The 26,079-nt window shown below is 37.3% G+C and overlaps 1 protein-coding gene across 6 annotated transcripts in view; it reads right to left on the bottom strand.

The window, feature by feature from the left end:
- The window catches only part of LOC139080381 (uncharacterized), a 130,672-nt gene extending 108,027 nt beyond the window's left edge, over positions 1 to 22,645 (bottom strand). For 2 of the 6 annotated variants that reach the window (XM_070600687.1, XM_070600688.1), the window contains exons 1-3: positions 22,426 to 22,618; positions 21,641 to 21,817; positions 17,852 to 18,018 (exon numbers count right to left, since the gene is read on the bottom strand). The gene's annotated coding sequence lies outside the window, so the exon portion shown is untranslated. Of the gene's footprint in view, positions 1 to 17,851; positions 18,019 to 21,199; positions 21,287 to 21,640; positions 21,818 to 22,425 lie in introns of all 6 variants that reach the window. The other 4 variants (XM_070600689.1, XR_011534863.1, XR_011534862.1 and 1 more) reach the window with 4 other exon arrangements.
- Between the last annotated feature and the right edge of the window lie 3,434 nt (positions 22,646 to 26,079).

The following is a 26,079-nucleotide window of genomic DNA, read 5'->3' as shown; positions in this document are numbered from 1 at the left end:
TAAAATGAGAGTCAAAGAAGCACTAGACCTTGTCAGCTAGAATTTATCGATTCAGTCATTGACCAAATTCTTATTAAACATGCCACATACCAGACACTTTGGTAGACGTTGGTTATAACTCCATTTGTGAACAAGAGATATTATCCTTGCCTTCGTGGAGCTTCTAATCTGGGAAGGAGATGGGGGGACAAGAGAAGTAGCAAGCAAATAAAATATATAACTGCATTAAAGAAAATAAGAGTGCCTCTGAGAAAGACATCTGTAATCTGAGACCTGAAGAATGAAGCTGCCACACACAGGCTGTGTAGGAGGAGTGTTCCAGACACAGCAAGATCATTCTACGCTTGAAGAAGTAAAAGAAGGCCAGTGTCAATGCAGCAAGGTGAGACAGGGTGATGGTGGCTCATGAGTTGGTTAGGTGGGCATAGACTGTGGTTGGAGGTCAACTTACTTCTAAGCATAAGGGAGTATCATTGAAGAGTTTTAAGCAGAGGAGTGACATGATCAAATTTTAGTTTTTAAGATCATTCTAGATGCCATGTGTAAAACAGATTGAAACAAGATGAATGTAGAAACAAACAAATAAATTAGGAGATTACTGTAGAGACCCACTAAAGAGATGCTGATGACCTGGACTACAGGAGTGCTGTCAAGATGAGAAGATGAAGATGGATTTGAGTAGATAGTGGTGGTAGAAATGTGGAGAGGGATCGGCTACGGGTGGTGAGTCAGAAGGAGAAGCCAACAATTCCCACGTTGTTATGAATGGGGACTATAGTATGGAAAATACAGAGGAAGGGAAATTCTTGACAGGGTGGGAAGAACAAAAGTTCAGTACTACACATGTTAGATTTTAGACATCTATGGATGTCTCAGAGGTATAGTCTTGGTTGGGAACATAAATTTGTGAGTTGTCAGCATATAGATAGTATATAAAGACATTTCCTTCCTTTCTAGGAAAAAGAAATCACCTAGAGAAAATCTTTACAGAAAGAAGAAAATGAGTCCTAAGCTAGATTTCTGAGAAATGTCAGCTTTTAAATGTATGACAAAAGGAGGAATTGAGAATAACCAAAGAGGTAGGAAAAAAAAAACAAAGGGACCATGGTACCTCAGAAGCTAAGGAAACAGGCTATTTCAGAAAGGAGGGAAGGGTCAACTGTGTAGAATATTGCTAAGAGGTCAAGTAAAACAAGAATAGAAAAGAGCATTTTGGATTAAGTATTCACTGGTGATATGGAATGATGAAGGTCAAAGCTATGTCAGAATGGGCTGAGGGATGACTGGGAGGTAAGGATGTGGAGACCATATGTTTAGACAAATCTTTGAGAAGTTTAATCATGAAAGAAAGTATATGGTACAGTAGCTGTTGGGAAGGAGATGCAGCCAAGGGATATTTTCTTCTTTTTTTCAATATGGAAGATTCTGGAGCATGTTAACAGTGATGGGATTAATCCATTCAGAGAGAAGTGTTTATTAATTGAAGAGAAAGAGAATGAGGGAAGAACCGAAGTCTTTAACAAGGCAAGAAGGGATGAGATGTACAGCACCATCCCTTTTCTAGGATTTCCACTGATCTTTTCTAGGAGAAGAGACATTTCCACCATTGTAATAGGAGAGAAGAAAGAGAAGACGGGTGAAGAGGCAGGTATGTGTGTAGATTTGGTGGTGAGAAGGGGAGTGAGTTCTTGACTGACCAAGAGCTTCTACATTCTAAATGAAGTCTGGGTCAAAGTAGTCAGCTAAGAACAAAGGGAGAAGAGATGATGTGGAAGCTTGAATGAAACATGTCATCTTGCGTTTTAAAAAATTATTCATAACGCTTGTTACAGACAGTAAGGAAGACTTTGTTTGAGAGGGTCTGCTGCAACGGAGGTTTTGCAGTAGGGAAGAGAGATCAGCTCACTTCAGAATACAACCAGGACAAGTGGGGATTGACAGCCAAGAAACAGGGTAGTGGTCAGTGGATGGAAAACAACCAAGAGGAAACATCAAGGGTAAGGGAGAGTCTGGCTAAAGCAACTTGACAGGACTCTTGCTGAAGGCAGGCCAAGGTGATAAGATATCAAGAATGGGGAGATGTGGGATTTGATCAGATATCAAGGGTGATCAGATACCAAGGGTGGTGTTTTTTCGGCAAACTGACCCAGCAGGATTCGTGCTAAAAATGGACTAAGTGGGCCAAACACAGAGCCCAAGTTCACGGCCTAGTCACCAAATGGCTCAGAGGATCCTGCCTAGAGTTGGGTCGTGGAGAAAGTCTTTGTCATTGGTGGGGTGGAAATAGGAGCTTGCTAGATAAATATAGAAGGGTTGTCAGCAGGTTTGAGGTTTATGATCTCAAATTGAAAATGAAATGAAATTCTGAATGCACATTTGATTTTTTTTAATGAACTTTATTTTTTCCATTATTTTCTTATTTCATTTTTTTCAATAATTTTTAATGAACTTTAACTGGTTGATTTAAGAAAGTACTAGACTGGGGCTTTGCCAAGACAAACAACAAAGGGAATTAGATAAAATGAATTGGAAGCATTTGTTAGACCATGGCTGTATTAATGGATTATGGAATCCCGTCTTGGGAAGGAGGAAGGAGTAGCTTTCCTTCTCTCCTCAGAAATGAGAATGGTTAGGGTCCGTGGACTGCAGGTCTTGACAATGTTGAAGATTGGATGAAGAAGTGAGATGGAAGGATGGGAGATGATGATCTCAAAATGAGATAAGAAACTGAGATATGAGAGGTAGCATAGATTTCAACAAGGCCAAGTGTAACAGCCATGAGAGCACATAACTGAGACTGAGTGGAGAAATGAGAAACTGGCAACAAGGAAGTTAAGGATCTGAGAGGTATATGAGGTCAAAGAACAGGGTTGCCTTTCTGGAACATGGTAAACATTTCCTGAATGTGAACATTTACTCTTAGTAAAGAATAATGTGTTCTAGAAAAAACGTTCTTAGCAGAGGCTTTTCAACCAGATCATAAGGGTGATAAACGACATTTGGGAGGGAGGAAAAAGGTGGAAAATCGTAGACAAGAAGCTACATATGCCTAACAGCGAACAGTAGGAAAGAAGTACCTGAGTTCTCAAGTAACAGGAAATGTGTCCCAAATAATAAATGTACCTTCCAATACATAGATATCAATGAGCAATATTTGGAAAGTAAACTGAAATGGAACATTCAACAAAGGAAGCAAGTATTGTCCTGAAGTAATCCTGATGCTTGACATGATAGCAATCACGATTAGACTATGACAATGAAAAGGTATACTTTGCTCAAAATCAATATATTTAGTGGAAGTGGTGGAAATGAAACACAGTCTGCCAAGAAAGAGGATGCTGGTAGAGAACGCCATGGACCTGAAGGTAGAAAGGACTTGGATAAAAATGAAAGAGGAAAGGAACAGGACAAATAATGCCATTGGGGGTGTCCTGCAGATTTCTTTGCTGGAAAAGATAATTTATAAAATAAATAACTACAGAAGAAAGACACAATGATGATGATGAGCAACTCCAACTGATCTGGGCTTGTTCAGAGAATCTCCTTCTATTCCAAGCAGAACAATCTGATAACTCTTAGTCAATCCTTACAACAACTTTACCTCTCAGATGATGGAGTAGGCAGTGACTGGGGCGGATTCTCTGAGCTTCATTCTGTCCCATAAGGAGGTACTGAATTTTTTAAAAACAAAAATGTATTGAGATGTTATTATGTGTTTTGCTGAAAACCAAAAGTGGACCGTAAGTACCAAAGATAATGGTTTTGGGTTAAAATAGTGGTAGCCTGGGAGGAACTTCCCTTCTTCTTGTGGTTTGTATTAGCCACAGAAGGGAAAAGTGTACTTTATGTATGTAGATTTCAGAAAGCTTCCAGGAAATATAGGTAGGAGTCTGTGTGTTCCAGGAGGAACACAAGAGGGAAGAAGTCTCAAGGATGATGAGAAATTCTTAGAATCTCAATTCTGGTGGAAAAAAAATGATAAAGAAAGAAAATTTTAAGAAAGCAATATTGCTTGTCCATGTACATTTTAAAAGTGCTTGATTGAAAAAAGGCACATATAAAACATAGAAAGAGAAGCATAAATCCAAGGCTGGGAAGAACAGGAGGGCAAACACTCATAAGATGCTATCAAGAAGAAAAAGGCCAGAATGACTAGAGGTGTGTGAAAAGTGTAAAAAACGAAACAGGCATTTTAACCTGTTTAATCTATTTTTCTGAGGAAAAACAAAAAAGAGATCAGCTCACTATTTGGGGAAAATAGAGTCATTCATTCATGCAGTTATCCAGCAAGCTTTTATAGAGTCCCCACTGTGCGCTAGGTATGGTATGGGCACAAAGTTGGAAAGTACAAACCTCGCGCTCAAATAACAATAAGAGCAAAATATTTAAAAATAACAGTTAACCAGGAAATGAGTGCTTCCCATAAGACAGGCACTGTTTTAAGCAATTTCCATGAGTTAGCTATTGAATTCTAGTAGCAACTCTATGGGTAGGTACTAATATTATTTCCATTCTACAGATGAGGGTTCCGATGCAGAAAGAGGTTACTAAATTGTCCAATATCACACAATTTATATCGAAGGGGCAGGGTTTAAATCCAAGATATCAGCCTGTAAAATTCATAAATCTCATCAGGAACTGTTGGAGCGAAATACATTTCAGAATTCACAATTTTTTTTTGGACTTCAGAAATATAAGACAACCTATACACCTTTATTTTCGAACATCTCCAGTATAGTCTGAGGCAGTGGTTATGATAAATTTATTAATAGTTTTGCAGTGAAATATATTAGCTTAATTCTGAAAGGGAATAACAAATAAAGATCTTAAATACCATACATCAGTTCAGATTAGGATTTGTGGTCAAATGAGTTTTAGTATAAGTTTATAAGAAGGAAGGAAGGAAGGAAGGGAGGGAGGAAGGAAGAAAGGGAAGGAGGGAGGTAAGGAGGGAGGAACGGAGGGACGAAGAGAGAAAGAGAGAAAGAAAGAAGGAAAGAAAGAATAAGAGAAAGAAAGAAAGAAAGAAAGAAAGAAAGAAAGAAAGAAAGAAAGAAAGAAAGAATGAAAGAAAGAGAGAAAGAAAGAAAGAAAGAGAAAGAGAGAGAGAAAGAAAGAAGGAAAGAAAGAAAATCTGGTTTTCAATTCATTTCTAATTTTGGAATCATGGACAAAGGATTGTGGACCTAAATCTTATATAAATCACAGAAGGATGAAACAACAGTAGAATTCAAAATATTTAACAACAGTATAGCTAGGGAAGCAGCCAATCAGAATGAGAGACTGGAAACTAGCATTGAGGTGGGATCCTAAAGAACCCCTCTCCTGTCAAGACTTAACATTTTACTTGCTCTGTTTTAAGAAAGTCTAAAGAATACTAGAGATGGGGATTGAGGCTGCTGAGGAGACAGTAAGTGGGAACAAAGTGGGTGGAAATGTCACCTTGAGACAACAGTTTTTTAAAACAAACAGTAGGAAAGATTTCAACGTATTACCAGCCAGTACCTTGGAGAGAGACCATTAAATTATATCATTTCTGCACTCGCTGTTATAAATATATCCACAGAGTGGTACAGCAAAGAGAGAGAATATCTAACACACGGGAGTGGTTATAGGGGCCAGGAAGAGGGTCAGAGAATGTTTTCTTATTACACTTATACTTTAATTATAACCTTGATAGCAAGCACTGATCAAGATCTTACATGTGCCAGGTACTATTCTAAATACTTTCTACATGCTAACTCATTTACTCCTCACAACAACCCTATAAGGGAGTGCTACTATTATCCCCGGTTCACAGAGGAGAAAACAGAATCACCGAGTAGTTAAAAAACTTTTTGCAGGCTAAATGGTCACTATGTGTTGGGGCCCAGATTTGAACCTAGGAAGTCTGGCTCCTGAGTTGATGTGCAAAACCACCACAGCACACACCATGTTCTAAGTGTAGCTTTCCACACCTCTCTGACATCACACTAAGGATGTGATCTTGGGACCAGCTCTCTTTCATTTCTACACCCCCTGCTCAGGGCCTAGGTCACAGTAGGTGCACAATAAATAGTTGTTGCTATTGCTGCTATTATATGAGATCATGCTGGAACGATTCTGAACAGTTAGGAGAAGTAAAGAACAGGATTCTAGACAGAGCGTGTAGTGTGAGCAAAGGTAGGGAAATCTTTGGTGGCAACTCCTTTTGTGACTCTTTCTTTACTACCAGGGAAAATAATCTTCAAGTTGAAAGGGGTAGAACTAACAGGAGTTGCAAACTCAAAACATTTCATGGACCAGTACAGTAGCATAAATGCGTGAAATGCTAGGTTAAGGAAATAGAACACTTAGGAAGGACTGGGTAGACTGGAGGGTGAATGCCCTACCCAAAGGCATTCAAAGACTTCCTGAAGCGCTAGTTTTGCATCGTTTGGCTCAGAGGGATTTAGAGGTGAGATGGATAAGAAAGAGCATTTAGAAATTTTGAAAAAAAACTCAAGCCAAGAAAATGATGAACAGATAGGACCATTTTTGGTCCTCATAGAGTAAATAGACGAATAGGAAAAAATCTAGAATATGGAACATGGGTAAACAATGTACTCATATCCAAAAAAAAGGAGAAAAGATTCCAGAGCCGACAAATCAACGAGTTTCACATCAATTTCTAGGGAAAATTCTATTTAAGATGATTGAATAGATAAGTCATGAGCAATTATCAATGGAAATGGAAATAATTGTAATGCCCCCTGTATTCTTTAAAAAATGAGTATCCTGGGGGGCTGGCCCCGTGGCCGAGTGGTTAAGTTCGCGCGCTCCGCTGCAGGCGGCCCAGTGTTTCGTTAGTTCGAATCCTGGGCGCGGACATGGCACTGCTCATCAGACCACGCTGAGGCGGCGTCCCACATGCCACAACTAGAAGAACCCACAATGAAGAATACACAACTATGTACCGGGGGGCTTTGGGGAGAAAAAGGAAAAAATAAAATCTTAAAAAAAAAAAAAAAAATGAGTATCCTGAATGAAATATATTTGCTGCTTTGGTAAGACCTTTCCCGACTAGCAGATCACTGTCTTAAGACATCTTGTGGAGAAGATGGACAACCCCGAGATAGATCTGTGGCTCTGTCGCTAAGAAACCTTGGTCTCTGTCTTCTGCCCTGGGGAAGTTCTACAAAGAGTATGATGTTGAAGTCAAGGAATCTAGCCTACAAGGGCACCATGAGCAGTGGGAGCTCATCCAGAGGACATAACCAGCTTGGTAAAATAACTTGAAACCCCATCAGCACATAGAGTAACAAGGATATTCGGCCCAGAAAAAGACAAGAATGGGGAGGAAGGACAAAATGCTCTCTTTAAAAGCTTTAAGGTGTGCTATGTGGAAATATATTATAGACCACCTAGGACAATGAGATTCCGGGTGCTGGACCGCCATGGCTATTGGGAAAATATCTTTCTTCTAAGTGAGGCAGACTCAGAACTTAATTTCTTTAGAGAGAGTCTACTCCAGGTCTATGATTTTATTAATAAGGAAACTGAGAATTGAAGGAGGTAGGTGATTTTGTCCAATTCCATATAGGACCAGGAGAAAACCCAAGATTCTGAGTTTCTAGTTCAATTGTTTTTCAACAACACTGTGGCATCCAGAAGCTAATTCAGCTCTTTCTTCATAACGCTGGGAACTAGAGGAAGATACTGTTAATTGTCCCACTAAATTCTATTGTCTTTCCCCAAGGCTGTAGCATTCTAAGTGGAAAAAGCCAGAATCTGCAGGTTTCAAACAATATTTCAGCCTGAAGTGGTATATTCTTCAAGTGTCATGTAGCAATTGCCTCCTTCTGAAGAATTTAATCTGCTTCATGAGGCAGACTAAATTTGACTTGCTGGTTTGTACTAAAAATCTGTTATTTTCTGGTTGATAGTCAAACCTATTAAACTGACAGAACTTTAAACCTAGTATGCAAATACTCTCCATCAACACATTAACAAAAGTTTGGTGTGCCAGAAAGCAGCAATTTTCAATCACAAGAGTGTGCACATTTTCCTGTCATTTACAGCCATGGTCACCATAGGGGTCATTTTATAAACCACTTAAATATCCAGGACAAAAAAATTTCTCAGTACATGTTCCACGTCAGGTAACATTGACATGAAATATTTGCAATGGTGCCTTTCCTAAGAGGTCTCAACTAGCCTGCCTCTGTAGGATGAAAAGCAAAACTTCACCCAAGCTGACTTAAGCGGCCTCATCAATTTCAGAAAAGGAAGGGAAATTAAGATTCAGCACACATCTTTTATGAGCCAGGCACTGTCATATCATCTATTCCTCATAGCAATCTGTAAACTATTTTATTTATCAAATACATATTTACCTACATATTGACTTATCAAAAAATATTTCAGGCAATCTACTAGGTACTAATATTTTAATTTTGCAGATAAAGACACCAAGTTTCTAAGTGTAAGTAGTTCGCCCAAGGTTTCAGCTAATAAGTGGAGGGGCCAGGACTTGAAGATTGATATGTTTATGTCAAAGCTCTGTGTGTTCTTTCTGCTGTATAGGTACCACATGGATCAAAAGTGGTATTTTCTATATGATATAAAAAGTCAAATTTAAGGAAAATTGACTTGAAAGTTGAAACGATTTTATGTTATTATTATGGTGTCTATATAAAATCCATTCAAGACATGATTTTTCATCATTCTATCTTTAAACCAAGTCAATGAGAAAACTAGTTTTGATATGCAAGTCAGCTTCGCCACTGGGCTAAGCCTTATCTTTCTCCGTGACCAAGTGTGGTTGGGAATGAACTTGAGGAAGGAGATGTGGAAACCAGAGTTCTCATCATTCTTCCAGCACATACATCCTCTAGGAAGCAGTTTCTTCATCTGTAAAATGAGAGACACTGAATAGATCATTTCTATAGCCCCTTCTAGCTCTAACTTTCCGTAATTCTTCATTTCTTCACTTTCTTCTCTCAAAATTCAAAGTAGCTCTGTACAGGGGCGTATCCAGCAGACACGGCAAAGTAGAACAAATATGAAAAACTAAAAATCAAAACTGGAAGAGAATATCTCATTAGGTTCCAGAAAACAAAGGCCTAGATTACAATATATTAAAAAAAATATTTTTCCCCTTCGCTACCTCAGGCTTTCTGCTTCAATATAGGACAGAGGGTAGAAATAAGAAACGTGTGGGAAAATTTGATCTACTTGTAATTCTAATCCAATTAGAAATCCAATCCAACCAGAAAATGTCAAATATATCTTTTAAAAACCCATCATTCGATTCCTTGCCCATTTTTATAAGCTTAAGAGTTTAGATAGTTTTGATGCAAATTCTATACTCCTGGGTACCTTTCACACTCAACCAACATAAGAAGTAAATATGCACAACTTTATAAGATCAAAAATGTTTCCTCAAGGACACTTAATTAGATTCATTTCTTTACTATTTTTTTCTTTGCTTTATTTTATATTTTCTAAAAAGAAGACCTGCTTTTGTGGTAAGATAATTCAGATGCCTGAGACAAAGTTAGCATGCAATAAATGCTAAGTATCACTATTATCTTTCAATAAATATTTATAAAGTGCCTACTATGTGATAGGCACTGGGAATAAGATACTGTGCAAAAACAGCCAGGCTCATGGACCTTATAGCTGGTGGAGGAGACATGAACGTTGCAAAGGAAAGCGACAGACTCTGCGAGAAGATATGACGGGGCAGCTAGTCAAGGAAGCCAGGGAAAGCTTCTCGGAAGTGGAGACACTTGAGCTGAAATCTGAAGGATGAAATCTGTAGGCAGAGGGAACAGCAGGTGCAAAGACTCTGGAATGAGAAAACACATGCCAAGTATGAGGGAAGTAAAGAGGATTTTCTCCTCCAGAAAAAGCAACACAGAGGCCTGATGTGAGGTGGAGCTGGAGATGCAGGTGAGAGCCAGACCACAGAAAGGTTGGTTGGCTATGTTAAGGAGTTTTGGGTTTTATTCTAAGAGGAATGGGAAACCGTTCAAGAGTTTTAAGAAATTGGGTGGGTGGGAGGGGGAATGCGATATTGTCCTTTCTGAATTTATTATAATAATTTTCATATTATTTCTGAAAATTCCTTTAAGATTTTTTTCCCCTTTTATTTCCAATTCATATAATTTAGGGAGGATTTTCTATTAAAGTCTCTTCAATTAGACACAACTCTCCAAATATAATTAATCATTATGGTGGGCTTGGATTAATGCCATGTCTTGATGGTGTTGATCTAACCATATGCTCATATTATCCAGTCATAACACTTTTTGACTACAAACTCAGAAACCAGGTAGGGTTATCAAACGCTGACAGTTCTAATGTCCTATATTTCTAGTTATGTTATTACTTTTACTAAGAAAAGAAAAACAACAATCCAACATGAATCTTCTAGATTTGGAGAATATTAGTTTCTATTTTTCTTTTAGAATAAGGGCTGAAATATGAATTTTATAAAGTAAAAGCTGGTTTTAGTAATTATTGGAAAAAGTCACAAGTAATGTATTGACCATTAAAATTGATTGAAAGAAAAGTGATCAGAATAGCTGTTCAGTAAATGAAAACATTGTTGTCAACTTGGGTTATGTGAGATGTGGTTATTTCTGGTTGAAACTAATGGACGTGAAAGGAAAACTTTAAACAAGTGTTTGGGTTAAAACTATTGAAATAGAAATATTTCTAGTTCTAATATGGTAATATAAAGTTAGTATTCTCCCTTTATCCTGTTAGAAATGCCCCTCCCTCCAAGAAATTAGGTTAATGTGAATAAGTAATTTAAAGTTTATTTCTGATGAAATTTGGAGACAGCTGAAAGCTTAAATCAGAAAACGGATGGAGTAGGGGGCCAGCACAGTGGTGTAGCAGTTAAGTTCGCACACTCTACTTCAGCGGCCCGGGGCTCACTGGTTCAGATCCTGGTGTGGACCTATGCACCACTTATCAAGCCATGCTGTGGCAGGCATCCCACATATAAAGTAGAGGAAGATGGGCATGGATGTTAGCTCAGGGCCAATCTTCCTCAGCAAAAAAAAAAGGACGATTGGCAGTGGATGTCAGCTCAGGATTAATCTTCCTAAAAAAAGGAAAAGAAAAGAAAATGGATGGAGGTAAAAATTGAAATACTTGCTCTACTACCACAAGAGGGATATGTACGAATTGGAGACAAGGGTTTCCCCAGATCTGATTTGGTTCTGAAAAGCAAAAGAATTCTAGGCAAAGAAGAGTAACAGAGAGAAGCTAAGTTTTGCAGGAAGAAGCCCACAGCAGTCAGGAGAAAAGAGAGTTTGCGTCATGAACCAACCCACAGTTTGCTCTCTCTATGAGCTGAGTAGATTCAATGGCTAAACAAAGTCCCACACAATCACCTGGGTCAAAAAGAAAATTCCTAGTCAATTAAAGCATGGTCTTGGGTCTTCTCGCCCACACATAGAAACCTCTGCTAACAGCGGGTTCAGAAAAAGAAAATTTTCAGAGCTAGTCCTGTAGTGTAGTGGTTAAATTTGCATGCTCTGCTTCAGCAGCCCAGGGTTCGCAAGTTCGGATCCTGGGCACAGACCTACACATGGCTCATCAAGCCATGCTGTGGCAGCATCTCACATAAAATACAGGAAGATTGGCATAGATGTTAGCTCAGTGACAATCTTCCTTGCCAAAAAAAAAAGAAAGAGAAAGAAAATATTCTACCTCTAGATGAACAACCAAAAAGGAACAGATAAGAATATTATGTAGAGATACTACAATAAAGAAAACAAGAAAAGGAGTCAGAAATATAAGGATAGATGAACACTCACCAGAAAATTTTTAAAAAATATTTCAATGGAGCAGCTGAAAACTTTGACAAAATTTAACTATGAATTAAATACTACTACTGCTATCGATAATAACAATAGGACAATTGCCTCTATGAAGCAAGAACACAGCCTAGAATACAGGACCCCAGGGAAGAGATGATTAGGAAACAGGAGATGAAATGTGAGCTCCCAGAGATCTGCAAAAAAAGTGAAAGAGAAAAGAAAACCAAGAAGCGAAGGTGGAATTAGAAGAGTTTAAGAGAGTATAGATACTGTTGAAACACAGTAAAAAGTATACAGAGCATAAATTTAAAAAGTGAGCAAAATCAAATGAAAGGGAGTAAAGGAAGAAAGGAAGAGAGAGAGAGGGAAGGGAAAAACAGGAGGAAGGATAGAAGAGAAGGAACTCAAGAGAAGTGTGGAGAGGCAAAAAAATCCAACATACAAGTAATTGGAGCCTCAGAAAAAGAAAACCAGAGTAACAAAATAGAACAAATGTTAATGTACGTAAAGAAAAATTTCAAAAAAAGAACAAAAACAAAAGAATCTAATCTTCCTACTGGAAAAGTGCACTATTCTTAGAAAAAAAATGACTCCATATGCTTAATACTAAGAAGTTATTAGAATAAAAAAGACAGAATACTTTGGGTCTCCAAGCAAAATGGTAAAGTTACATAATAATGAAAATTTAAAATCTGGTTGCCTTAAACTTCTCCAAAGCAGCACACAATCTACAAAATCTTAAAGGACAGTGTCACCCTGTAATTTAAAGCTAGCCCAAACGCCATTCAACTATAAAGAAAATCAACAGTTTAAAACACTAAAGAATTCAGAGACTATTTCACATGAGAAATTCACGAAGAATCTACCAGAAAACAAACTTAAGCAAACTCAGAAATAACTGGAAAAAAATATGACAAAAGACCACTGGTGAAAATTGAAACTATTTCACTACAGGTTTAAGATTAAGATGAGTATGAGGATTGTGTTTACAGAAGAGAATATAAGGACATAAACATAGGAAATTAGCAACGTTATAACCAACAAAAGTTTGGAGAAGATAGGATAGAAGAGGAAAAGTTTAAGCACAGTGATTGTTCATATTTAACAGATGGAGTTAAAAAAAATCAGTTAAAGCTAACATGTCATGGAAAAGGAGTGAAAGTTTAATGCTACAAAGGTAGTTATAAAAAGATAAAATGATCTGAAACTGAGTAGTAAGAGAGAAGAAGGAAAGGAAAGGATGAAGAAGTATTAAAAATTTTCACTGTTACTAATGGCAGGGAATCAATTGCCAAAAGAAAAGGAGGATAGAGAAAATTACAAAAAGTAGTTATAAGCAAGTACAAAAAAATGTACAAAGCTTCAAAGTTACCAGAAGAAACGTATGCACACATAGAGCAATAAAAACAAGCTACATGGTAAAAGAATTTTAAAGTAATAAAAACAGAAGCCAAACATAAAGTAACAAACCTAAGACCAAACATATCTATCATATCATTAAATGTAAATGGTCTAATCTCACCTATTAAAAGAAAAAGATGTGTAGATAATATCACAGAGAAAACTCCCTTGTGTGCAAATATAAAAGACAGAAGTAAAGCAAAGAGACTCAGAATGGTTAGGAATAAAAAGACTGGCAATGCGTCGGTATAAACGAAAAGAAATCGGGGTTGTGATCTTAACCTCAAAGTTAGTTCAGCACACAGAGTATTAACTAAGACAAATAAGGACACGCTATAACAGGCCACATTATAATACCAAAGAGTACAATCCACAAAAAAGTTCTCAGTATCTATTTACTAAACCATATATTAACATTTCCAAAGCAAAAACTACAAGTGATATAATAAGAAAAAGACAGTCACATCAGCAGTTGGAAACACCCTTCCCTTTACTGCATAACATATCAAAAGTACAAAAAATATATATAAAGATATAAGGGGCCTAAAAAACAAGTAAATACGGTGGCTCTAATGGATGCATATCAAGCTCTATAACCTGACAACGGAGAATATCTCTATTGTCAGGTATCAAATTAATTAATAGTCGTAAAAAAAGACATATTTTAGGCCACAAAGAAAACACCAAAAAACTCCAAGAAACAGAAGTAGCTCTAAAAATATTACTTGATCCCAATGCAGCATAACAAAACTAGAAAACAAAAATCACTTACAGCCTGGAAATTTAAAAGCTCTCTCTTAAACAACTATTAGGTCAAAAAGGAGATTCATAAATCAAAATTGTAAAATATCTCAAAAATGACAATAAAAAACCCTACATAAAAGAACCGTATGATTCAGTTAAAGCAGCAATCATCAGTAAAGTTATACTTAAATTCTCATATTAAGAAACAAGAAGAAATTAAAATAAGTGAATTGAGTATCCAACTCACGAAATTACAAACATTTCATTAGAAAAACATCAGGAACCACAAGATGAGTAAATATTAAAGTAAAAGCTAGTAAATTAAAATACAGGATATATGGAGATCTAATAAATAAATCCAAAAGATAGTCTTTAAAAACAATGCAATAACAACACACCCACATACAGAAAAATAGGTAAAATATAACCAATATAATCAAGAAAGGGGGACATAAAACAAAAAATAAGAAATAATTAGAAATACAGAGGAAATTTACGTAATCATATCTGGTGACTTTGATCAACAACATTGCATATTAATCTGAAAATATGGCTGAGATAGATAATTTTCTAGGAAAGTGTAACTAGCCAAAACTGACTTCAGAAGGGAGAGAAAATCTAAACTGATCAATTACAGTAGAAGAAATAAAGAAATTTGTTAAATAGCTTCATCTCCCCACTCCCTCCCAAAAAGGTCCAAGGCCCACTTGATTCACAGAAGTTCTAACAAACCTTTACGGAGCAGCTAATTTTCATGCTATTTTAAATTATTCCAGACCATAGAAATGACAAGAAACCTTCCAATTTTTTTCTTGTAGCAATGAAAACATTGATGCAGAAGCCCAAAAATGGTTGCACAGAAAGAAAACTACAAACCAATCAGATTTATGAGCATAAATAACCAAATCCCATATAAAATATTATTATGGAGAACCAGTAGCATATTAAAAACAATATACTATGACCAAGTGGACTTTATCTTAGGAATGCAAAATTGATTTATTTGGAAATCTATTGTTATAATTTACTATACTAGTAACATATAGTGAGAAAAATTATAATTATTACCAAATATGCTAAAATAACTATATGATAAAATTCAACATCCCTTCTTGAGAGATATTCTTAATAAAATGGAGGAGCTGGCCCTATGGCTGAGTGGTTAAGTCCACTCTGTCTGCTGTGGCTGCCTGAGGTTACTGGGCTCGGATCCCCAGTGTGGACCTACACACCGCTCATCAAGTCATGCTGTGGCAGCATCCCAAGTAGAGGAACCAGAATGACTTATGGCTAGCATATACAACTATGTACTGGGGCTTGGGGAGAAAAAAAACAAAGAAAAGAGGAAGATTGACAGCAGACGTTAGCGCAGGGTCAATCTTCCTTACCAAAAAAAGCATTAAAGAATAAATTAAATTAAATGGAAAAATATATTTTACAAAAGAGAAAAATATATTAATGTAGCCTCCTTGCTTCCATCTTTGCCCCTCCCCCCCCCCCCATAGACTATTCTTCACCTGTTGACCACAGAGACGGTCTCTAAAGTACAATCATATTATTTCTCAGCTGAAGACCCTCTAGTGTTTCTTCATTTTACACAAAGTAAAAACCAGGTCATCACAATTGCCACATGCCATCCATGATCTGCCCCACTGCCTCTCCGGCATGGTCTCCTGTCACCCTCTCTCTCTTGCTCACTGCTCGACCCACACCAGGCTCTCTGCTTTCTCTTGGACGTACCACATACACCTCTGCTTCAGACACTTTGTATCTGCCACTTCCTCTGCCTGGGAAATTCTTAGCCCACATAACTGTATGGTTCACCCCCTCACTGCTTTCAAGTCTTTTTTCTTTTTTTCAAATATCATGTTAGTGAGGCCTTTTCTGGTTTAAATATTTGAACTCTCACATCACATCCCCTTACTCACTTTGTTTTTCTCCGTGGCATTTATTATCTTCTATCATTCCATATAATTTGTTTATGATTGTTTTGTTGTCTGCTCCCATTAGAATGTAAGCTTCATAAAGACGACATTTTTGCCCATTTTGCTTTCTTTTTGTTCACTGATGGCCTGGCCTATAATCAATACCTACTATATACCTGTCGAACAAATGAATTAATAATATATTATGCAAACGTGCAAAAAAGTCCTTTATATATAGTTATGAATGAACATTTAAGATATATTTCTAAGAGAAAAACGTAAAAGGCAGTAGGGTGTGTCAAACACTCTACTATTTTGTGTAGAAACAGAAGGAAGAGTGAGGGAAGAGAAAAAGGAGGAGGGCAATACGAAGAGAGGGGGACATGAAAAAGGTCCCTATTTGTATAGGCATGAACTGTGTCTAGTAGTCTATACAAGAAACCGGTGAGACTAGATGCCCTTGGCAAGGACAACCAAGTGGGCGAGGAACAGAAATGAAAGGGAGACTGTTCACAATAGAACACTTTGTTTCTTCTGAATGTGATCTATGAGACTATTTCAAAAACACTTTTTTCAAAAACAAATAAACAAGCAATTTAAATGACCAAACATTATAGAAAGAATTTAATGCTAATTACACACACCTACACATACACACAAGACATACAAAAATATATTACAATGAGTGAAATAACATCTTGCCTTTTCCCAATTCTGGAGTAGGAGAAAGCTACTCCAGAAGATATTTTTATATTGTATAATTTAAAGCACATTTCCATTTTTTAAGGTAGCTTTAGTGGACTTTATTCTCCTGACCCATAAACTCTAGCATACTGAAATATTGCAAAGCTAGAAGTCTTGCCCTATGCGACAATGCTAGAATTGTTGAAACCACGATTTGAACTCAGGATTATCTGGCTCCAAAGCTCTCATTCTTCCTACAACACTTTGATGCTGAGGCCTCAGATACCACTGAGAGAGAGAAAGAGAGTGAGAGAGACAGAAAGGGAGACAGAGAGAGAAGAGACTATATTGTTGGACAACATCACATATGAGAAAAAAATCAATGAATAAAGGGGCAAAAATTCTCTGAACAAAGCTGATACAAGCATTAAGTGGAATCGTCACACAATGTTAAAGACCTAAAGGTTATCTCACGCCCCCAGCAGCACTTTCACTACTGAATGGCTTTAAGCCACCTTTTACGTTTTCTCCTAAGAAACGTGACCAAAGACTTTTGAATATTGGGAAAGGGTGAGATTTCATTGACTATTTCCTTCACACTTTTCCCTAAAGCCCCTGAAGAATAGGGACATAAGAGATAAACTAATGAAATAGAGTTAATAATTTAAGTTATGACTTCTTTACAGCCAGTAGTCCTTTTGACATTTTCAAAAAAGAGAAAAAAATAGTGAACAAAAACTTGCCCCAGGATTCCAAACTGCAGGTGGCATCAAAGGGACTAAGCGAGAGAAAAGTTCCATTTATCAGCTTCCTGCTGGCCAACCGTTTCTTCTGATAAGAGCTAAGGGAGGATCACTGGAAGACACGGTCAACCCCTTTTTCATACTGTTTTCCCTGGTGGCAATACGATTGATTTTCTGAAACGTATTCTTAGGGCTTTGTGCACTAGGAAGTGCCTGACAAACGAAGGTGGAATCCTAATAATTGCTCTTGGTATTAAAAACATGTAGTTTAGAGCAATGATTCTCCGCCAGGGACAATTTTACCCTCCATAGGACATTTGGCCATGTCCAGAGACATTCTTGGTTGTCACAATCCGGGGTGGTGGTGATGCTATAGGCATCTAGTGGACAGAGACCAAGGATGCTGCTAAACATCCTACAAATGCATGGGATGGTCTCCCACAACAAAGAATTTCCAGCCCCAAATGTCAATAGTGCTCAGGTTGAGACACCCAGATTTAGAGGGGGGACAGCGTTTGTTTGTGTGGCCACAGTGATATGACGTCATTGTGCGTACCTGTAGGTGAGGGGGGTGGATTTGTAGAGTCAGTCTATTCTCGTTCATCACCCAGGCACCCATTGGGCATCCAGTTTTCCGAGGCTGAACCTTATCCTCATCAGTGTGTCTGAGGTCAGGATTTTGCCATTCAAGTTCTCATCATCCAGTGGCAATTTCAGGCAGCCCTTATGGAAGGAACAGCAGATGTTTATATAGAAAAGATGATTTCAATAGCACATAGAAAATTAGCCTCAACTCTGAGTCATTAAAATATCTCCAGGTGGGCTTTTTTGTTGCTGCGGTTTGGAGTAGCCTCTTGTCATCATTTGGGAAGTACTGTCACGTCTCCAGGATATGTTTTTGTCCTATCCCCAATTTCAGCACCTGTTCATCTGACAAGGATGGAAACGACTCTCTCTTCAAGCCTACACTGCATTGCCATGAACTAATTTCCTAAGCCTTTCTGTCTCCCCGTGCATTATGTCCCCACTCATCACCATTAATAGGTAAATAATCTTCCCAACCACCTGTGGCCATACTTCAACACATCTTGAGAGGCTCTTAGAAAATGAATTTTAAATAAACTCATCAGAGAAATGCATATAATCAAATAACATGCTTAAAGGAAACAGAAATCCTACATAAAGAGTGGGTCCGCTAGCAAGACTTTGCCCTTCTCTCACAATCCTGAAAGGTCCCTCCTACAGAAGTGGAGGGCTATGGCACAGAAACTTCTCTTCAATGCTGCCTAAACTACAACGAGGGAGATGGCCGTGGCAAAGGTAAATTAATGAATAGTAATCCCTTCCCAGTCAAAACTGAACATTTTGGCATAGTTCTATATTTTAGTGATAAACATGATTCAGAACCACTATTTTAAAAAATCTATTCAGAAAATAGAATAAAAAATAAAAACTCCCTTTACCTAGTTCCTGTAGCTTCTCCCATCTTTAGAAGAAATCACTGTTAACAGTCTATTGTGAATCTTTCCATACCAATTTTATATTCCTTCATTCAGCAAATATGTATTGAGTACCTCCTACGTGTTTGGCTGCTGGGTTACAACGGTGGATGGAAGAGACATGGTTCCCGCCTTCAGGTAGCTTATATTTTAGTGAAGGAAGGAAATAGAGAAAAGCAATGACTTCAGATTAACATACTAATAAAAGAATTATAATTTGTGATCAGCCCAAGGAAGGAAACAAACATGAGGCTGGAATAGAGAATACTGAGGAAGCCTGCACTAGGTAAAGAGATAAAAAAATGCTCTCAGACAAACTAAGACCTGAAGGATAAGAAAGGGAAAGTGAAGAATGGGGAGGAAAGTTCTATAACTTCCTTTTTTGCACAACATAATAGATATTTGTCCATGTTTATTCATAAATATTCTTTCTTTTAGTTAATAAACACTGAGAGTCTGTCTATGTGCCAGTCCTGTGTCCTACAGTTAAAATAACGAGCAACATCTTTGTCTTCATTGACTTCATCTAATAGTTTCCATACATCTGGTTAATTTTAATGGCTGCACGATATTCCTCAGTGTAATGCACTAATATTTATTTAGCTACGCCCCCATGGATGCACATTTTGGTTGTTTCAGTTTTTCACTATTACAATCAATGCTCCCGGAAACATCTTTGCTCATATATGGCTGTGTATATTTTTGTAGGATACTTTCTACCATTAAGTGTCTACTATGTGACAGCATAATTATTAATGTGTCACTCATAAAGTCCTCACCATCATATTAAGGTGTGTAAAGTTCTTGTCCTCATTTTATAAATGTGAAGCCCACAGCACAGATATATTAAGAAACTTATCCAAGGCTACAAGATGGTAAGTGACAGAGCCTGGACATAAAACCAGACAGTCTAACTCCAGGAGCCACTATAGCTCCTCGCAAGGGATAGTGTCCTAGATTTTGTTTTCTGGTTGCAAAAAAGTGAATATATGTTTATTATTTAGAATTTGAGAAATACAAATAAGAACATTTCAAAATTTTTTTTAGCTTTTTAATAGTCATTTGTAATAAAAATATTATTTGTCACTGTATCCATTTGGGAAGTAAGAAGCAACTAAAAGCAATGTCATAACAAAAAAGTCTGACCAGTGGATTCTACAAAAAAGAAGGTCCTACAAAACATTCCTTAAAAAAATGTATATGTATATACATATTCCTAAAGAAAATATGTACATATATATATACATATATATATATGTATATTCCTGTCCTCCCCCATCATGACCGTTCCCTGGGAGAGACTGGTAGACCAGTTGAACATGGAACACCTCAAGCTCCCTGCAATGAATGAGCAACCAGGATTCTGGGATTTCTGTTCTCACTATAACTGGTTTTCCAGCTGCTCCACTTGGAGACTGCAAGCTTGTTTAACACTCCTCAGGAAGCAAAATAAGCCAAAAGATGGTCCAAAGAATGCTTCCAGGATATAGGTCAGTGTTCCGAATCCTTAGATTCCAGGGCCCCCCCGGAAGTTCTGGTGCACTCACTGCAGCAAAGCAGCGCTGAACAGAGATTACGCGCACAGGCTCTGGAGGCAGCGGGCCCAAGGCCAAAGACAGAGGACCTTGGAAAAATGGCTCAATCTTCCTGTGTGCTGGTTTCCTCATACATAAAATGGGATAATATTAGAACTTACCCACAGGTTATTAGCAGTAATTGTGAGTGGTATATTTAATATCTTTGAAGTTCTTAAGATAATGTTGTCAGAGTTAGCACTTAATAGTTGTTACTCATTAGTGTATTACAGAGTCACCTCTAGGTCTGTCTAAGATTTTTTGCTTAGTTTCAAGATGCTAGTACTACCAAAAGATAAATGTATGTGAACATTGGAAAAATGCTAGAAGGGCCAAGTACTTCTGGTTTTCTATACCTAGCAGCATTACAGTGATATTTTTCTTCTTGTTTTTGCTTCTCTTTGTTCTCTATGTTGTCTTTACTGAATATGTGTTACTTTTTAAAAATCAGAATAAAAAGCCAATAATTTATTTTTAAATAATTTTAATCAATTCAACTGGATGAGAGAAAATCAATGATTAAGTCCAGTTTTTGTTTTTTGGGGTTTTTTTGTGTTTTTTGTGAGGAAGATTGCCCTGAGCTAATATCTGTGCCAATCTTCTTTTATCTTATGTGGGAGGCTGCCACAGTGTGGCTTGACGAGCAGTGGTAGGTCCCCTTTACAAGCGGTACTAGGTCTGCACCCAGGATCCGAAGCTGTGAACCCTGGGGTACCAAAGCAGAGCATGCTAATTTAACCACTATGCCACTGGGCCAGCCCCCTAAGCCCCGTTTTCAAAATTGAATGCTATAGATGTTATTCATGGTGACTTAATTTTTAGTTACTTAACCTCTCTTGTCTGTTAGGTGTTGTTATCATGATTGTGATCATCATGAGCATCGTCCTCATCAACAAACGCTTTTACTAGTGGTGATACCTTAAATAAGCAGAGTGATTCTAATATTAGTCATATCATTTTGACACTCAGTTCCCTCATTGTCACATGGAGTTAATAATATCTTCTCTGTCAATCCCAATACTCCACAAGAGAATAAAATAATGCAAAATGGTATAATGAAATAACGAGATTGACACTGAGACATATACTAGGAAATCATTAAATTATGACTCTCATAGTTATACTACATATTATTTGATTCTGACAAGGTAAACAAGAACTCTTACTTCAGTTGAGGAATAAGCAAATGGAGGTACAGAGCATTTACGATGGTTTCTTATCTCACATGTTGGATAGAGGTAGAGACTAAACTAAAACTCAGTGTCTCCTTACCCAATCAGTTCAGGATTGATCTGCCTTAATCCAAAGAAGCCCTCTTCCAAATACCGACAGTTTCTCTACTTCTACTGATTGCAATCCTGCTCCACAGCCAGTCTTGGAACCTTGGGGAATTTTTAGAACCATTTAGAGCTGAGGTAAAGTCGCAATGACCTTTTCAGTCCAACAATGCTAAAAGTGAATTGAAAAGGTTTAGAAAGTGTGGTGAGAAACAAGGCATTGCCTAGAACTGTTCATTGTTTCCCCAAAATTCTACTCCTCAACTATCTTCACAAAATCAAGGTTCTAAATGTTATGGAGAAAGGCTTCCAACGGTATTAGGTTGAAATGTAAAATAGGATATAAAACTGAAGATAGACAGACTGACAGACAGACAAAGATATAGTACAATCTTAATATTGCATCTTTTAAAAAGATTAAAAGAAGATGCACCAAACTTTCATGGTTAGTTAACATTCGGCTAGTCATAATCTCTAAAAGTGAGATTATGAGTGATGTTTTTTATTACTCTTGAAAGCAGTTTTCAAATTTTCTACAATAAGTATAAATTACTTTTACGGTTACTAAAAGTAACAGATGCCTAGCTTGTAGTAGAAGTTGTGGTGTTTGCCCCGTAAATATGGGCAGTGGTGGGAGTGCAGGAGTGGGCATAGGTCTTCGTCTAAGTCTAGGCTTGGCCCTGCTGGTTTAACCTGGTCAGTTTAACCCATAGTTAAACCTATGCTTTTACCCAGCCCCTTAGCTACTTGTCAAATAAACCCAGCCCTAAGCAATTCAACCTGTGGCATGATTCTGGCTGGAGGTATTGGTCCAATTTAAACATGAGGCAGTTTTCTGGGAGCTTCTGGGAAAGAAGATGATCCGTTCATCTGAGAAAGCTAGGATTTTCTCCTTTAATCTGGTCCATATGAGATGTAGATATAAAGCCTAAAACTGCCAAGACATTGTGCCACGATGGGAAAAGTCAGCCTCAGGATGAAGCTGACAACAAGGAAAGATGGGAAAGAAACAAGGACCTCTATGACATCAGTGAACAGCTGAATCAAACCAACCCTGAAACCCAGCATGTCTTTAGAATCTCCAGTTACGGATGCCAATAGCTCTTCATCATTAAAGCCAGTTGGAATCTTCTGTTACTTACAGTATAGAGTCAGATATGTGGGTATACACCATAGATGTGAATTTTTATAGAGAGACTCCTCTTCATGACTACCCCCAATTTTTAAGTAAATGCTTTCTTAAGAGTAACTTTCCAATAGAACTTTTTCTTCAATATTTTCTTTTGAAAACTAAATAAGGATTTGATTACATAATCTCTCTGTCTACCTCCCAGATCTAAAACTCTAGGTTTCTTTGACAATTCAAATTACAATTACATGAAATTTTTGAATTTTAGATGCTTCAAACTTAAGCTTCATGTGTTTTGTGAAGGTATTTGCCTTATGACAAACTCCCCCAATTTAGAGAAAATTATGCCAGTTGTGGTTTTATGCATATTTATAGTCTTCAAAAGTGAAAAGAATAAACTATAATTCTAGTAAGAGGGATGGAAAATGTAGACAAAGCTCATTAGCCTTGTCAGACATTTGATAAATGATTACAAACCAACTGGAGTAAGATGTAGGCATAAAGCCAACCTTTGATCTCTTTGAAAACAACTGTTCCTTCAATGATTTAAAATTTTAATCATACGTAATGTATCTTCAAGTATAGAACTCAGGACTGTTCTTTCAATTCTGCCTGAATCTGGACTGTTTCCCACACAATTGTTAGTTAAGAAGCAGATTCTACTCTAGACCACATTTAAATAAAGGGCTAAATAGTTAGCATATAATTTGGGGACTCATAGGCAAAATGTTTATCATACACTAAACGTAATCTTGCCCACATTAGCACTGTTGTTAGACTGTGGAAAGATTAACCACACCAGAGAAATAGACTCATTAGCTTTTAATGATTGTAACAGACAGATACCATAGTTTTAAATTGCTTTTCAAAGTCTGGTTTCTATTTTTATGATCAATGTTCTAAGTAAACATTCGTCATTATGAAGACAAATCCTGTAAGTCATACACATATTTCTGTCTCCCTATGACAGACATTGATTTAGAAAGGCGAGAGGAGATTCAACCTGCAGGAAACAGCTGGTCTCCTCAGATAAGGAAATCATTGAACTGGCTTTTAATATTGTAGGAAAAAGGAGAGAGAAAGGAGAAAAGGGAGACTGTAGGAGCAGACAATGAAAATCTGAACTACCTAGATGAGACAAGACAATTTATGATTCACAGAACATAACTTAATTATCATACTTCTTGATAGTTAACTTTATAGCTTATGTTTTCTCCTAAATCAAAATCGCCAGCTTTGCCATTGATAGCAAAATAAACTATTCAGAGAAAATCAGGTGGTATGAAAGGGTTAAAAAAAGAGAGCAGCTGATATCCTGGAACATAATGAAGCTGCAGTACCTGACAGGCCACTCTTGAAAGCACAAACAGCAACAGAAGCTTCAAGAAAGCTAAATGACCATGAAAATGCATTATTTCCCTCTTAAACTAATAGATCCCTATTGAACAATGATTTACTACGTATAGACACATGATGTTATCAGAACATATGCAAATTTCCCAAGGCAATCTATGAGGGAGCACTATTTGCCCAAACTTCAAAAGTTTTAGAAATGAATGTACTTTTTATTTTAGTTGCCAAAAATGTTCCCCTTTGAAGAAACAGACATAAATCAAAGTCCCCTTTTCCTAGTTTCCTCAGTAAAAGTCTACTGGAATCTTCATAATGTCAACATTGAAAGAAAAATCATATTATCTCTTCTATTTGGAACTAAACGTTACCTTAAGAAATGAAAATGTACATTAATGACAGACCATATCATTTCACTGGCTCTGGTTAAACAATAATTTCCTTGGTCAACTTCTTCATTTTAGAATTGGAGAACTTGAAAGTGTATTCTCTTTCCTAACTCTATAAAATACTTAGGGACTCTGAGAAGGGAGGTGTCCACCAAGGATATGAAAGAAGATACTTAGAAACTTTTAATTAGCCCCTTGATAGCTCCTCACTCTGCACAAGCTCCTAGGTCTCAGCAATGGGGAGAGCAGTTGCTTTCATTGTTTGTCATACTGTTCATTCTCAGTATACATTTTGTTCTCTTGTAACTAAAAGTGATTTTAGGTAATGTATTTCTAAGATTACATGAGCCAATGGCTAATTTTCAATCAACATAACTCCTGCATGGAGGAGTTCACTGGCATGGATAATACAAACCTGCAGACAATCCCCAAATCCTTGTTTTGGGGGATTAAAATGTATTATATGATTTAAAAAATATATTTAACTTCCTAATTATATTTACTCTGCCCTAATATTAAAATAGGTTTGCTTTTCCAGGCCACACATCAACGGTAACCTCTGAACATTTCAATGATGAGGGAAACCTCCCTGGTTAAAAAAAAAATATTACGAATAAACGCAAAATGGCTAACACTGATTTTTAGAGAGAATTTTAAATATACCGTTTATCAATATTCGCTTTGCAAAACACATATAACATTAGAATGTATTATTAGTGATAGAGTAGTAATGAAATATCCATAATCCTACCATGCCAATATAATTACCATATCTTCATTCAAAATTGCATATCACCCTCCATATGCATTCTTAATTTTTATACTTACTTTTTTAAAAAAAGAGAAACCCATAGACAGACATGAAAGAGAGCTAGGTGGATAATAAGGGTGGATAATAAGAGGTGGATAATAAGGAGAAGAAAGAATAGAAAAGGAGACACAGATGATGACAGAGGGAAATAGAGAAGGAAAGGGATAGAGGAGAAAGAAAAATCAAGAGAACGCATAGAAAGAAGAGAGACCAAGAGCTGGAGAAGTCATTATAGCCCAAATCAGGGAAAAGTTAAGAAAACAAGGGTCAAAAATCCTCAGAAAAGAGGCTATAAAAAGCCTCTCTTGAACATTAAAAAATGTCTGGAGGTAGACAGACCATGGCCGGCACGGGATTTGATCTTAACTCTACCATCCAGCACATGGCTTCAACCACAAGGTCATGCTATTATGTGATTGCACCAACAATCACATCCAAGTTGCAAGCCTGTTGGAGGAAAAGCAGAAGGACAGAGAGGAGATGCCTCTCAGTTGCATCAGTTCCCTTTAAACAGCCTTCCTGGCATTCCAACACAACACTTCCTCTTGTATCCCATTGGCCAGCACATGGTGTTTAAGGCCAAACGTAGCTGCAAAGCAGGCTGGGGGTTGTAGTCTAAAATCAGGCAGCAATGTGAGCTGTTAACATTGGGGTATTGTGACCACACAGAAAGGGGAGAATGGAACAGCAGCTCTGTTGCACTGCCAATTTCTAGTTAGTGTCGTATCATCTGCGCTGGAAAATAGCAATCTGGA

Source organism: Equus przewalskii, chromosome 29 (assembly GCF_037783145.1).
Source record: "Equus przewalskii isolate Varuska chromosome 29, EquPr2, whole genome shotgun sequence".
In the NCBI taxonomy this organism is placed as follows: Eukaryota; Metazoa; Chordata; class Mammalia; order Perissodactyla; family Equidae; genus Equus; species Equus przewalskii.
This window is presented reverse-complemented; position numbering and strand designations above follow the sequence as displayed.